The following is a 13,539-nucleotide window of genomic DNA, read 5'->3' as shown; positions in this document are numbered from 1 at the left end:
ACTGATTTCAAAGCCACTGTTGGATGGTTGGAAAGATGGAAGGAGAGGAACAACATAATATTCAAGAAACAGCATGGTGAGAAACAAGACGCTGATGACTTTGGTGCTGAAAATTGGGTTGTTTCAGTTCTTCCTACCATCTTGAACGAGTTTGCACCTCGTGACATTTTCAGTGCTGACGAAAACGGTCTCTACTGGCAAGCGATTCCTGATGGAACACTTGCATTCAAACATGCCAAAACTACTGGAGGTAAAACGTCAAAGGACCGACTGACGATCCTCCTTTGCTGCAATATGGATGGGAGTGAGAAGTTGGAACCCCTCGTCAATGGAAAGAGCAAACAGCCCCATTGCTTCAAGAAAGTTAAGAGACTTCCTGTGTCATATGAGGCTAACGCAAATTCATGGATGACTGGGGAAATTTGGAAGCAGTGGCTAAAGAAGTTAGACACTAGAATGCGGGCACAAAAGCGTCAGATTGTGTTGCTTTGTGATAATTGTGCTGCACCCAGGGATGATGTCAGGCTGTCTAATGTCAAGGTAGCCAATTTCAAACAACATTATCGGGCTCTTGTGCTACGTCGTCTGATGAGCGTTATGGATGACCAGACTGGCAAGGATAAACGTACGGTTGAACTGGCTCATAATCTATCACTGTTGGATTCCCTACATATGCAGAAAGAAGCCTGGAATCAAGTTACACAGGCAACCATTGTGAACTGCTACAAGCGGGCAAGCTTTGTTAAGGATGTGGAGAGGGACGAAACAGATGCAGCTGTTGCAAATGCGTCAGATGAAGCGGTTATTGACATCCCAGCTGGTGTTACGGAAGAGGAGTTTCATGGCTACGTAGCTGTTGATTACGATCTACAAACAGCTGACGACAGCGAGATATGCGCCTACACGGAGGCAGCAATGGCTGATGATGAAACAGATGAAGAAATGAGCAGCGAGGCACATGTTGATGAAATTCAACAACCTCCTCCTGTCACTTTTGCAAGAGCGCTGAAGAGTTTCAACACTGTGCGGGCCTATCTGGAGGCCACTGGATGTCAGTGCTATGACAGTTTTTACCATCTGGCAGACGTAGTTTATGGAACGCACAGACCCAATAGTGTACAGAGAACTATAACTGATTACTTCAAGTAAGCCTGACGTCAGTTAACACAGACTGTATACTGTACTTATAATAATAAACAGTACTGTACATATGTCTATCAGATGTCAAGCTTCTTTGGGTCACAACGGTTAAGTGCACGCTCCGGTTAACTGCATGCATTTCTTTGGTCCCAGACCCTTGCACTTAAGTGGATTGCACTGTATATTTTTATGTTTATTTTTTATTATGTATTTTTTCTCTTGCTAGGAGGAAAAGGCTTCTGATGTTCGATATGCTTAAAGCTTTTGCTTATCGCTATGTCAGCTGCTGAACCAACTTCTTCATTAAACTAAAAACCTAATGAAGAAGTTGGTTCGGCAGCTGACATAGTGATAAGTGAAAGTCATTAAGCATACCGAACATCAGGATCCTTTTCCTCCTAGACAGAGAAAAAGTACATAATAAAAAATAAAGAATAAAAATATACTTACTAAGTTAGCCTGAACATAGAAGGTAAAGAACAGAACTTGCTTTAAGTAAAATAGAACTGTTTCATGGTCAACTTCTCAGCCTAGTCTATAAACAATAATAAGTTATACAAGCAAAAAGAGTCTCTTTCTTCCTGTGACAGGAACTAGACCAGCCTGGAAGCAAATCATTTCTCAGTGCCAGCAAAGTTCCTGTTTCTGAGATAACAAAACATTCCTTTTATTCGTTTATCTGTGTGTACGTGACAATTCTCACGTCTTTGCGGTGCCCCCCTTATCTAAAAACAACATCTGGCTATATTTGTTCCTGTAAAACCAATCTCAGGACCCATAGCCACAAATCTGCACGATAGCCCTAGGGCTTGTTTCACCTCCTCCTTCACCCCTCCCTGTTGCTGTACTTGCAAGTAGAATGTTAGATAACCCTTCTGCTGGAATTCTGCCTATGAACTCCTGATGACCTTACCTTGATGTATTACAGAGTTGGGGAGACTCTGCTTCACAGAGAGAAGGGCAGGAATCTTAGGAGTTACACAGTAGTCCACCATTTTATGGATTGCAAATTTATACAATATGCTGAGCTGGGCAGCATATTGTAAGCCCCATCGAGTCTCCAACAGTGTCCGACCTGGTCACAAGTGCCAGGCAGATCCCAAAAAGCAGATCTATTTCTCATGATTCATTTTCCAGTAATGAGCAATGGAACCCCCAAGTCTATTTATGGGCTTTTCCTCCAGAAACTTTCAAACCTCTTTTGAATCCCTCTATATTAGCTGCTTTGACTACATCCTCCAGCAACTGAGTCCACAGTTTAATTATGCGCTGCAGGTAAATGACAGATGATGTTTAATGTGAGCAAGTGCAAAGTGATGCATGTGGGAAAGAGGAACCCGAACTACAGCTACGTAATGCAAGGTTCTGCGTTAGGAGTCACCTACCAAGAAAGGGATCTTGGCGTCATTGTTGATGATACATTGAAATGCTCTGCTCAGTGTGCTGCAGCGGCTAAGAAAGCAAATAGAATGTTAGGTATTATTAGGAAAGGAATGAAAAACAAAAATGAGGACGTTATAATGCCTTTGTATCGGTCCATGGTGCGACCACACCTCGCAAAGTTTGTTCAATTCTGGTCGCTGCATCTCAAAAAAGATACAGTGGAATTAGAAAAGATACAGAGAAGGGCGACGAAAATGATAAAGGGGATGGGATGACTTCCTTATGAGGAAAGGCTGACATGTCTAGGTCTCTTCAGCTTGGAGAAGAGACAGCTGAGGGGAGATATGATAGAGATCTATAAAATAATGAGTGGAGTGGAGTGGAATGGATAGACGTGAATCTGTTTACTCTTTCCAAAAATAATAGGACTAGGGGGCATGCAATGAAGCTACAAAGTAGTAAATTTAATATGAATCTGAGAAAACTCTGGAATTCGTTGCCAGAGAATGTGGTAAAGGTGGTTAGCTTAGCAGGGTTTAAAAAGGGTCTGGCCGGCTGCCTAAAGGAAAAGTCCATAGACCATTATTAAATTGGCTTGGGAAAATCCACTGCTTATTTCTGGGATAAGCATCATAAAATGTATTAAGCTTTGCTGGGATCTTGCCAGGTATTTGTGACCTGGATTGGCCACTGTTGGAAACAGGATGCTGGGCTTGATGGACCTTTGGTCTGTCCCAGTGTGGCAATACTTATGTCTGTTCTCTTAGGCTGCTGCAGTTGGCATTATGATGTTGTGGTTGTCCGTCTGAGTAAGTGGAACAGACGTTTCAGCCAACATGCTGTGGCTTTCTTCACGGTGGCTGAAATGTCGTTTTTTCTTACTCAAACGCAGCAAGACCCAGATAACTACAATAATAACCTTTTCAACGATTTTTCAATCTGCTGTTCTTTACTTGTTTTTCAACTGAAAACAATGACAACAACAAAGGCAGAGATAACCAATAAAGCTACTAGCTTTGGCTCCGATAGCCCCCTACAGTATAAGATGAAACAACCACTGACCCAGCAAAGCCTCAACCTCCCCTTCCCCTCCCCCTCCCCAAACATAGAATCATGATGGCAGAAAAGGGCCAAATGGCCCATCCAGTCTGCCTTTCCTGAGAAACCACTAACTCCTCCTTGTCCTAAGAGATCCCACGTGCCTGTCCCATGCTTTCTTTTTATTTTTCACTTAAAAAATTTTTTATAACAAATCTGTAACAATCAATTTCACATAGAGCACATCCCGCTCACATTTGCCCACGCAGGGGCCCATAAATACTAAACTACTACATCTGGAACTAACTTATCCTCTATGTGTACTGTTCCAAAACTCATAACCTCAAAATAGTCCCATAAACAGTATCTACTACCCGTCTAAACCGTGCACACCTAATATACCTCAACCCCTCCCCCACCCCTCTACCCATCTCCAACCCCAACTCAACTGAAGAGCGCCCCCTGGTTCTTTGGGCCACTCTCTCTCCCCCTCCCCCCTCTCCTATAATACTCCAGGACCCTAAATACATGTCAATCTCTGTTGTAATCTAGCCCACCCACCCTTATGCCACCGTGCCGTTAGATGCTCCATTTGTATTAACTGACCCAGTTTACATTTCCAATCACCCAATGTCGGGGGGTCTACCCTCTTCCAATACTGTGCTATTAAGCACTTAGCTGCTGCCAACCCCAGGCGTAACCATTTACGCTCCTCCCATGAATCCCTCTCATTATATAAGCCCAAGAGGCACACCAAAGAACGATCCAGTCAACTTTACCAACGCTTTCTGCCACCCAATCTCCGCTAAGCTTCTGAGGATCCATTCCTTCTGAACAGGATTCCTTTGTTTATCCCACTCATGCTTGAATTCCGTTACCGTTTTCATTTCCACCACCTCCCGCGGAGGGCATTCCAAGCATCCACTACTCTTTCCGTGAAAAAATACTTCCTGACATTTTTCTTGAGTCTGCCCCTCTTCAATCTCATTTCATGTCCTCTAGTTCTACCGTCTTCCCATCTCTGGGAAGCGGAACCTTCAATCTCCCACCCCAACTCAAGAACGCCCCCTGATTCTTTGGGTCACTCTCTCTCTCCCTCCTCTACCTTCGATAAGCCGTTAGTTGCTCCATTTGTATTAACTGACCCAATTTGCATTTCCAGTCACCCAATGTCAGGGGGTCTGCCCTCTTCCAATACTGTGCTATGAGGCACTTAGCTGCTGTCAACCCCAAGCGCAACCATTTACGCTCCTCCCAAGAATCCCTCTCATTATACAAGTCCAAGAGGCACACCAAAGGACTACACACCAAAGACGATCTAATCAACTTTACTAATGCTTTCATAACAGTGTGCCAAAAGGGCGCCACCCTAGGGCATGCCCACCATATGTGGATAAATGAACCCCTTTGTGAATTACACCTCCAGCATAAGTCTGATGTACCGTTATCCCAGCCTCAGACATATTTACCGGTAGCCCCCTACCCTCCAAAGCTCGATTTCCCATCTGCACCAAGAGATCTCCCAGCTCCTCCACAAAGCATTTATAAAACCTCGCTGAGTATCCATCTAAACCTGGTGCTTTACCATTAGGGAGCCGTTTGATCACACCCTGTACCTCCCCTAATCTAATGGGTTCCCCAAGCTGAGCTCTTTCAGACTCATCCAAGCATGGTAATGGGATCTGATCCAAAAACCGAGCCATATCTACCTTCGGTGGTTCCTCAGGAGCCCCTTAAACTTCTTGATAATATTTCACAAAACAATTTCCAATGTCTGAGTCAGCATAGTACCATCCACCCCTCTCATCCTTCAATTTTTGAATAAGGAAACACCCTCTCCACGCCCGCAGATTAACGGGCCAACATTGCACTGGATTTATTGGCAAACTCAAAATATTGTTGCTTGAGCTTAGTTCTCATAAATTCCACCTCCGTCATCTGCAATTGTGCTATTTTCCCCCTCACTTGCTTAAGGTCTGCCCATACCTGCGGCGTAGGGTTTCTTTTGTGCAGCTGTTCTAAATGCACTAACCTCTTTTGCAAAGTAAGCGAGTGCTGCCCTTTTTTCTGTTTCTTATGCGACCCCCACTTAATCAAAGCACCCCTCACCACTACCTTCAGCGCATCCCATAACACCCCATCTGTTACTTCCCCATTGTCATTAAAGCGTCGGAATTCTTGAATAGGAAGCTGAATATCTTCCCGCACTTTCTCATCCTCAAGCAGTAACTCATTGAGTCTCCAGACTCCTTGTCGGCTGCATTGGCCCAACCCAGTTAATTTAATCTACATTGGCGTGTGATCAGAAACACAAATGGTCTCTCTCAGCAGCCCCCCCACCATATGCGGAATCTACACGGGCTGTAAAGAACTAATCATAAAGAAACTCCAGACTGCTCAAAACACAGCAGCCAGGCTTATATTTGGAAAATCGTGTTTTGAAAGCACCAAACCCTCCGAGAAAATCTCCACTGGCTCCCAATCAAAGAACATATTGCTTTCAAAATCTGCTCCATGGTCCATAAAATTATCTACGGCGAAACCCCAGGATACATGAAAGGCCTCATAGACCTGCCAACCAGAAATACAACAAGATCAGCTCAAACATATCTTAATCTCCACTACCCAAACAACAAAGGACTCAAATACAAAACAACATATGCATCCAGCTTCTCCTATTTAAGCACACACCGATGGAACGCACTACCAAAAACAGTAAAAATAACATACGACTACCTAAAGTTCCGGAAAAAATTAAAAACGAACCTGTTCCAAAAGGCATACCCCACCAACCCAACCTAAGAACCAGAGAACCTGCTACACAACACCACCAAGAACTTAATGGACTCACCCCAATCTCCCTCTTCCTACCTAATGTTTCCCAATGTATCTACTGTATATGAATCCATATTCTACCACAATCACACCTTGTACTTGTGCACACTATCCAGCTGATTTTCGAAAGAGACGCCGGCCATCTTCCGACACAAATTGGGAGATGGCCGGTCATCTCCTGAAGTCGGCCAAATCGGTATAATTGAAAGCCGATTTTGGCCAGCTCCAACTGCTTTCCATCGCGGGGCCGGCAAAAGTTCAAGGGGGCAGAACGGTAGTGAAGGCAGGACGGGGCGGGACAGCAGCAGGCCGGCTTCACCCGAGAATTTGGTCCACTTTATTTGGTCCCTTTTTTTTCAGGTCCAAGTCCCAAAAAAGTGCCCCAACTGACCAGATGACCACCGGAGGGAATCGGGGATCACCTCCCCTTACTACCCCAATGGTCACTAACCCCCTCCCACCCTCAAAAATACAACTTTAAAAACTTTTTTTGCCTGCCTCTATGCTAGCCTCAAATGTCATACTCAGGTCCATTGCAGCAGTATACAGGTCCCTGGAGCAGTTATGGTGGGTGCAGTGGACTTCAGGCAGGCGGACCCAGGCCCATCCCCCCCCCCCCCCACCTGTTACACTTGTGGTGGAAAATGGGAGCCCTTCAAAACCCACACGAAACACACTGTACCCACATGTAGGTGCCCCCTTCACCCCTTAGGGCTATGGTAGTGGTGTATAGTTGTGGGGAGTGGGTTTTGGGGGGGGGGGGGTTAGCACCCAAGGTAAGCGAGCTATGCATCTGGGAGCTATTTTAATTTTTACTTTTTAGAAGTGCCCCCTAGGGTGCCCGGTTGGTGTCCTGGCATGTGAGGGGGACCAGTGGACTATGAATCCTGGCCCCTCCCACGACCAAATGCCTTGGATTTGGCCGGATTTGAGATTGCCGGCTTCGGTTTCCATTATGGGCAAAAACCGATGCCGGCCATCTCAAGCCCGGCCATCTCTGACATTTGGCCGGCCATCTTTTTTGAAAATACGGTTGACTCCGCCCACTTGCTGAGCCGGCCCCGGAGATGGCTGGCGCCGTTCGATTATTCCCCTCTATGTATTTGTTTCAGACCGGAACGCCGCTATGGTACTACCGTCCGCCTCGCCAGGATGAGCAGGTAGACACAGAAATGATAAAAGAAATCAGAGACGCGAACAAAATGGGCAATGTGATAATAATGGGTGACTTCAATTATCCAAATATAGACTGGGTAAATGTAACATCGGGACACGCTACAGAGATACAATTCCTTGATGAAATCAAGGACAGCTTTATGGAGCAACTGGTGCAGGAGCCGACGAGAGAAGGAAAAATTCTAGACTTGGTCCTTAGTGGAGCGCATGATCTGGTGAGGGACGTTATGGTACTGGGGCCGCTTGATAACAGTGACCATAATATGATCAGTTTTGACATCGACCTTGAAGTAACTGTACACAGAAAGTCAAATACGTTAGCGTTTAACTTTAAAAAAGGAGACTATGATAAAATGAGAAGAACGGTAAAAAAAAAACTTAGGGGGGCAACTGAGAGAGTAAAAACTGTACAACAGGCGTGGATGCTGTTCAAAAATACCATCCTGGAGGCCCAGGCCATACATATTCCGCAAATTAGAAAAGAAAGACGGAAGTCCAAAAGACACCCGGCCTGGTTGAAAAGTGAGGTGAAGGAAGCTATTAGGGCTAAAAGAAACGCCTTCAGAAAATGGAAGAAGGAACCGTCTGAAAATAACAAGAAACAGCATAAGGAGTGTCAAAGCAAATGCAAGGCGCAGATTAAGAAGGCCAAGAGGGAGTATGAAAAAAAGATAGCATTAGAGGCAAAAAAACATAGTAAAAAATTTTTTCGGTATATTAAAAGCAGGAAGCCGGCAAAAGAATCGGTTGGGCCACTGGATGACCGAGGGGGAAAAGGGCCGATCAAGGAAGACAAAGACGTAGCGGAGAGACTGAATGAATTCTTTGCTTCGGTCTTCACCAAGGAAGATTTGGGTGGGATACCGGTGTCGGAAATGGTATTTCAAGCGGACGAGTCGGAGAAACTTACTGACTTCACGGTAAACCTGGAGGACGTAATGGGGCAGTTCGGCAAACTGAAGAGTAGCAAATCTCCTGGACCAGATGGTATTCATCCTAGAGTACTGATAGAACTGAAAATCGAGCTTGCGGAGCTACTGCTAGTGATATGCAACTTATCCTTAAAATCGAGCGTGGTACCGGAAGATTGGAGGGTGGCCAATGTAACGCCCATTTTTAAAAAAGGCTCCAGGGGAGATCCGGGAAATTATAGACCGGTGAGTCTGACGTCGGTGCCTGGGAAAATGGTAGAGGCTATTATTAAAAACAAAATTACAGAACACATCCGAGGACATGGATTACTGAGACCAAGTCAGCATGGCTTTTGTGTGGGGAAATCTTGCCTGACCAATTTACTTCAATTCTTTGAAGGAGTGAACAAACATGTGGACAAAGGGGAGTCGGTTGATATTGTGTATCTGGATTTTCAAAAGGCGTTTGACAAGGTACCTCATGAAAGGCTACAGAGGAAATTGGAGGGTCATGGGATAGGAGGAAATGTCCTATTGTGGATTAAAAACTGGTTGAAGGATAGGAAACAGAGAGTGGGGTTAAATGGGCAGTATTCACAATGGAGAAGGGTAGTTAGTGGGGTTCCTCAGGGGTCTGTGCTAGGACCGCTGCTTTTTAATATATTTATAAATGATTTAGAGATGGGAGTAACTAGCGAGGTAATTAAATTTGCTGATGACACAAAGTTATTCAAAGTCGTTAAATCGCGACAGGATTGTGAAAAATTACAAGAGGACCTTACGAGACTGGGAGACTGGGCGGCTAAATGGCAGATGACATTTAATGTGAGCAAGTGCAAGGTGATGCATGTGGGAAAAAAGAACCCGAATTATAGCTACGTCATGCAAGGTTCCACGTTAGGAGTTACGGACCAAGAAAGGGATCTGGGTGTCGTCGTCGATAACACACTGAAACCTTCTGCTCAGTGTGCTGCTGCGGCTAAGAAAGCAAATAGAATGTTGGGTATTATTAGGAAAGGTATGGAAAACAGGTGTGAGGATGTTATAATGCCGTTGTATCGCTCCATGGTGCGACCGCACCTTGAGTATTGTGTTCAATTCTGGTCGCCGCATCTCAAGAAAGATATAGTAGAATTGGAAAAGGTGCAGCGAAGGGCGACTAAAATGATAGCGGGGATGGGACGACTTCCCTATGAAGAAAGACTAAGGAGGCTAGGGCTATTCAGCTTGGAGAAGAGACGGCTGAGGGGAGACATGATAGAGGTATATAAAATAATGAGTGGAGTGGAACAGGTGGATATGAAGCGTCTGTTCACGCTTTCCAAAAATACTAGGACTAGGGGGCATGCGATGAAACTACAGTGTAGTAAATTTAAAACAAATTGGAGAAAATATTTCTTCACCCAACGTGTAATTAAACTCTGGAATTCGTTGCCGGAGAAAGTGGTGAAGGCGGTTAGCTTAGCAGAGTTTAAAAAGGGGTTGGACGGTTTCCTAAAGGACAAGTCCATAAACCGCTACTAAACGAACTTGGAAAAATCCAAAATTCCAGGAATAACATGTATAGAATGTTTGTACGTTTGGGAAGCTTGCCAGGTGCCCTTGGCCTGGATTGGCCGCTGTCGTGGACAGGATGCTGGGCTCGATGGACCCTTGGTCTTTTCCCAGTATGGCATTACTTATGTACTTATGTACTTATATTTAAGGCACATTGAGCCTGCAAATAGGTGGGAAAATGTGGGATACAAATGTAACAAATAAATAAATAAAATAAATATGCCATCCATTGCGATGCACCCATAGCCCATCTATCCGGGAATACGTCTGTGCTGCATGCGAGTAGAAGGTGTAATTCCGCTGCTCCCCATGTAACAATCTCCAACAGTCCACCACCTCCAATCCCTTCAAAAACTGTAACAATGCTTTCCTCCCAGGACCACTCTGCTGCCCTCCTCCTGTTGAATGATCTAGCCTTGCATCCGGTGCAATGTTAAAATCCCCCCTACCACAACCCTGCCCTCCTACAAATCCTGAGATTTCGTCTTTCAATGTTTGAAATAAATCCCTCTGCTCCACATTCGGAGCATAAATGTTAATCAGTGTCAACTCCTTCCCCTGAAACCACCCTCTCAGTCCCACACAACGCTCACTAGTATCTCGAAACACCTCTTTAATCACAATTCTACAAGTTTGTCTTATCAAGATAGCCACTCCCCCCATCCTTTTTGGCCCTATGCCCTGATGTACCACCACTTCCCGAAAAGGTCTACGACGCAGCAAGTGAGCGTCCCTCGGCCTTAAGTGTGTTTCTTGCAAACACGTTACATCCCACTTTAGCCTACCCAACTCCATGAATACTCTACTGCATTTCCCCTGGTTATTTAGTCCATTTACATTCCATGTACCCACCAATAAGGTCTCTACCCTCCCCTCCCCTTCCCCACAGGTGATCTCTGCCCTCCCCCCTCTTCAAACCCACAGCCCTCTGCTCCAGCACATCCCCAACCCCTCCCCATCCTCCCCCTCCCTATAGCTGATCTCTCTGTCAGCAAATCAGCCATCCCCCAAGGAATCAACACACCCTCCTGAAACTTTAACCTCTCCAAAACTAATCCCTATCCCTCCTATCATCCCACTTACACCTACAACCATAGCATCCATTCATCCCACACTCCTCCACCCAACTTCCCCATTGATTCAAGCAATTCACCATTAGTCCACACAAATCTACATTCCTTCAGGGAGCTTGCTTGTCAGAAGTCTTCCCCTGATCCACCACCTTCTGCCACACCGAATCCACTCTGGGCTCCTTGGCTGTCTCCCGTAGCTCTTTCTGAATAGGAACATCTCTACGCCCCAAGGAGCGCAGCAATGACCATGCCTCATCTGGGGTCTTAACTTTACGTGATTTACCGTCCACTGTTAGCCACATCCCAAATGGGAAAAGCCACCTGTACCGAATCCCCTTTGACCTCATAAATCTCGTGGCTTCTCAGAAGGACAGACGCGTTTGCAATGTAGTCCAGGCCAAATCCTGAAACACTTCAATCTTACAGTTTTTCCAAATAATTTCTTTTTGCTGCCTTGCTTTGGCCAAGATCTTCTCCTTCATGGGGAAGTCAGCAAAACACACCACAATATCCCTCTGGCGAGTTTCCCGCTGTGGACCAGCCATTCTGTGCGCTCTCTGAATACGAAGGTCCGGCAGTTGGCCTCCGTCCTCAGCATTCAAAATGAACCCACACAGTTCTCGAATCACTGATTCACAATAGCTAAAACTGTCCAAATCAGGGACTCCCTTAAATCGCAGGTTATTGCGGCGCGACCTAATCTCCAGGTCCTCCACCTGCTCCCTGAGTTGTTGCAATTCCCGCATGTCCGCATTCACCACTTTCTGCAGTTTCCCCAAATCCTGCTTATAAGTCTCCAACCCCTCCTCCATCTCACCGACACGCGTTCCCAAATTGCGAATTTCAGCCCTAATTTCTCTGAGGGCAGTTTGTATGTCCTGTCGGACCCCTGCCAGATCAGCCTTCAGGTCTTGAAACCAAGCCACCATCTCCATTTTCGCGATTTCACCAGGCACACAGCCCTCCTCAGCATGCTCCTCCCTGGCCACCGCCGAGCTCTCCGCCATCTGTGATCCACTCCACTCTGTCCCCATTGACACCACTGGGTTTTTTTTTTTTGCCTTGCTCCGTCAAAAAATGGAATCTCTCCAATCCCTTCTTCGGTGGCATTCCTCAAGGACCCTTCCCCTTCTATGCACACTTCGGGATGCCACTGAATTCTATAAGATTCACTCGCTGTAAACAATCCGTGACCCTTAAGGGCCTTACAGAACTAGTTCTTTCTTTTTCAGTCCCTTCCTCACTTTCACACAGCCTGTGCACACTCTTCTTCAAAGGAATAAGCTCCTCCGGGGCAAAGCAAATGATAACCGGCTGCAGGCAGTGTTGTTTTCAAAGCAGTGTTGTTGTTGTAGACCGATCCTTCCTGCTCTCTCCTGTTATGAGTAACTGCCCTGGTTCTTGTTCCTCTACTGCCCTACTATATTATTGGGTGCGTCTTTATTTCCTAAAGCAATTTACTCCTGTTCAGTTATTCTGGAAAGAATTGCATTACACCAGGACTCAAGTCCCTCAGAATTGCTGCTCCGCTCCCAGCAATATCCTGGCTAGCCTCTCTACTGGACAGACTTCTCTCCTCCTCTCTCCTCCCAGCCGTCCGGGCTGGGCCTCCGCCCCAGCCATGAAGGAAGACGCCAACACACTCCTCCAAAAGAGCTCGGCAACTGCTCGGTGACCCTCAAAGATCAACGTCCGCCGCGTCTCCCAGTCGCATTGCAGTCCCAGCTGCTTCGCCCAATCCACCGCGATTGCAGCTCCCGTCTCACTCACCAGTCCGTCTCTCCTGCCTCTCTAGGGCCGCCCCACTTGCTCAGGTGCAACAGCAGCACCACGCTACCAGGCCCTCCGTACCAATGCTTCTGCCATTTGGAGGTACGGGCTCGCGCGCCTAGTCTTCCCCGCTCTCCAAGCCTGGCTGCGTCCGGCGAATCCAACCGGCCACTGACACCTCGGCTTGTGATTTTCCGCAGCTACAGCCCGCAAGTTGCGCGGAAAAGAGTGTAAATTCTTATCTTTGGGTTCAGAGTCTTGGAGGGACTCAGGACACAATCTCTCACTCTGACGCCATCTTGGATTCCTAGTCATCCCATGCTTTCTTAAACTGACAGTCTTCGCTGCCACGACCTCCACCAGGAGGGCATTCCACACCTCCACCACCCTTTCCGTCAACAACTACTTTTGTAGATTCCTCCTAAGCCTATTTCTTTTAACTTCATTGTATGCCCCCTCATTCCAGAGTTTTCCTTCATTTGAAAAAATCTCACCGCCTCCTGTATATCCACGACACTGAGGTATTTAAACATCTCTATCATATCCCTCTCTCCCGCCTCTCTTCCAGCGTATACATGTTGAGGTTCATGAGCCTGTCTCTCTATGTTTTATGACGGAGACCACTTACCAATTTTGTAGCCGCCCTCTGGACAGAC

The sequence above is a fragment of the Microcaecilia unicolor genome, chromosome 1 (genome assembly GCF_901765095.1).
Source record: "Microcaecilia unicolor chromosome 1, aMicUni1.1, whole genome shotgun sequence".
Lineage (NCBI taxonomy): Eukaryota > Metazoa > Chordata > Amphibia > Gymnophiona > Siphonopidae > Microcaecilia > Microcaecilia unicolor.
This window is presented reverse-complemented; position numbering follows the sequence as displayed.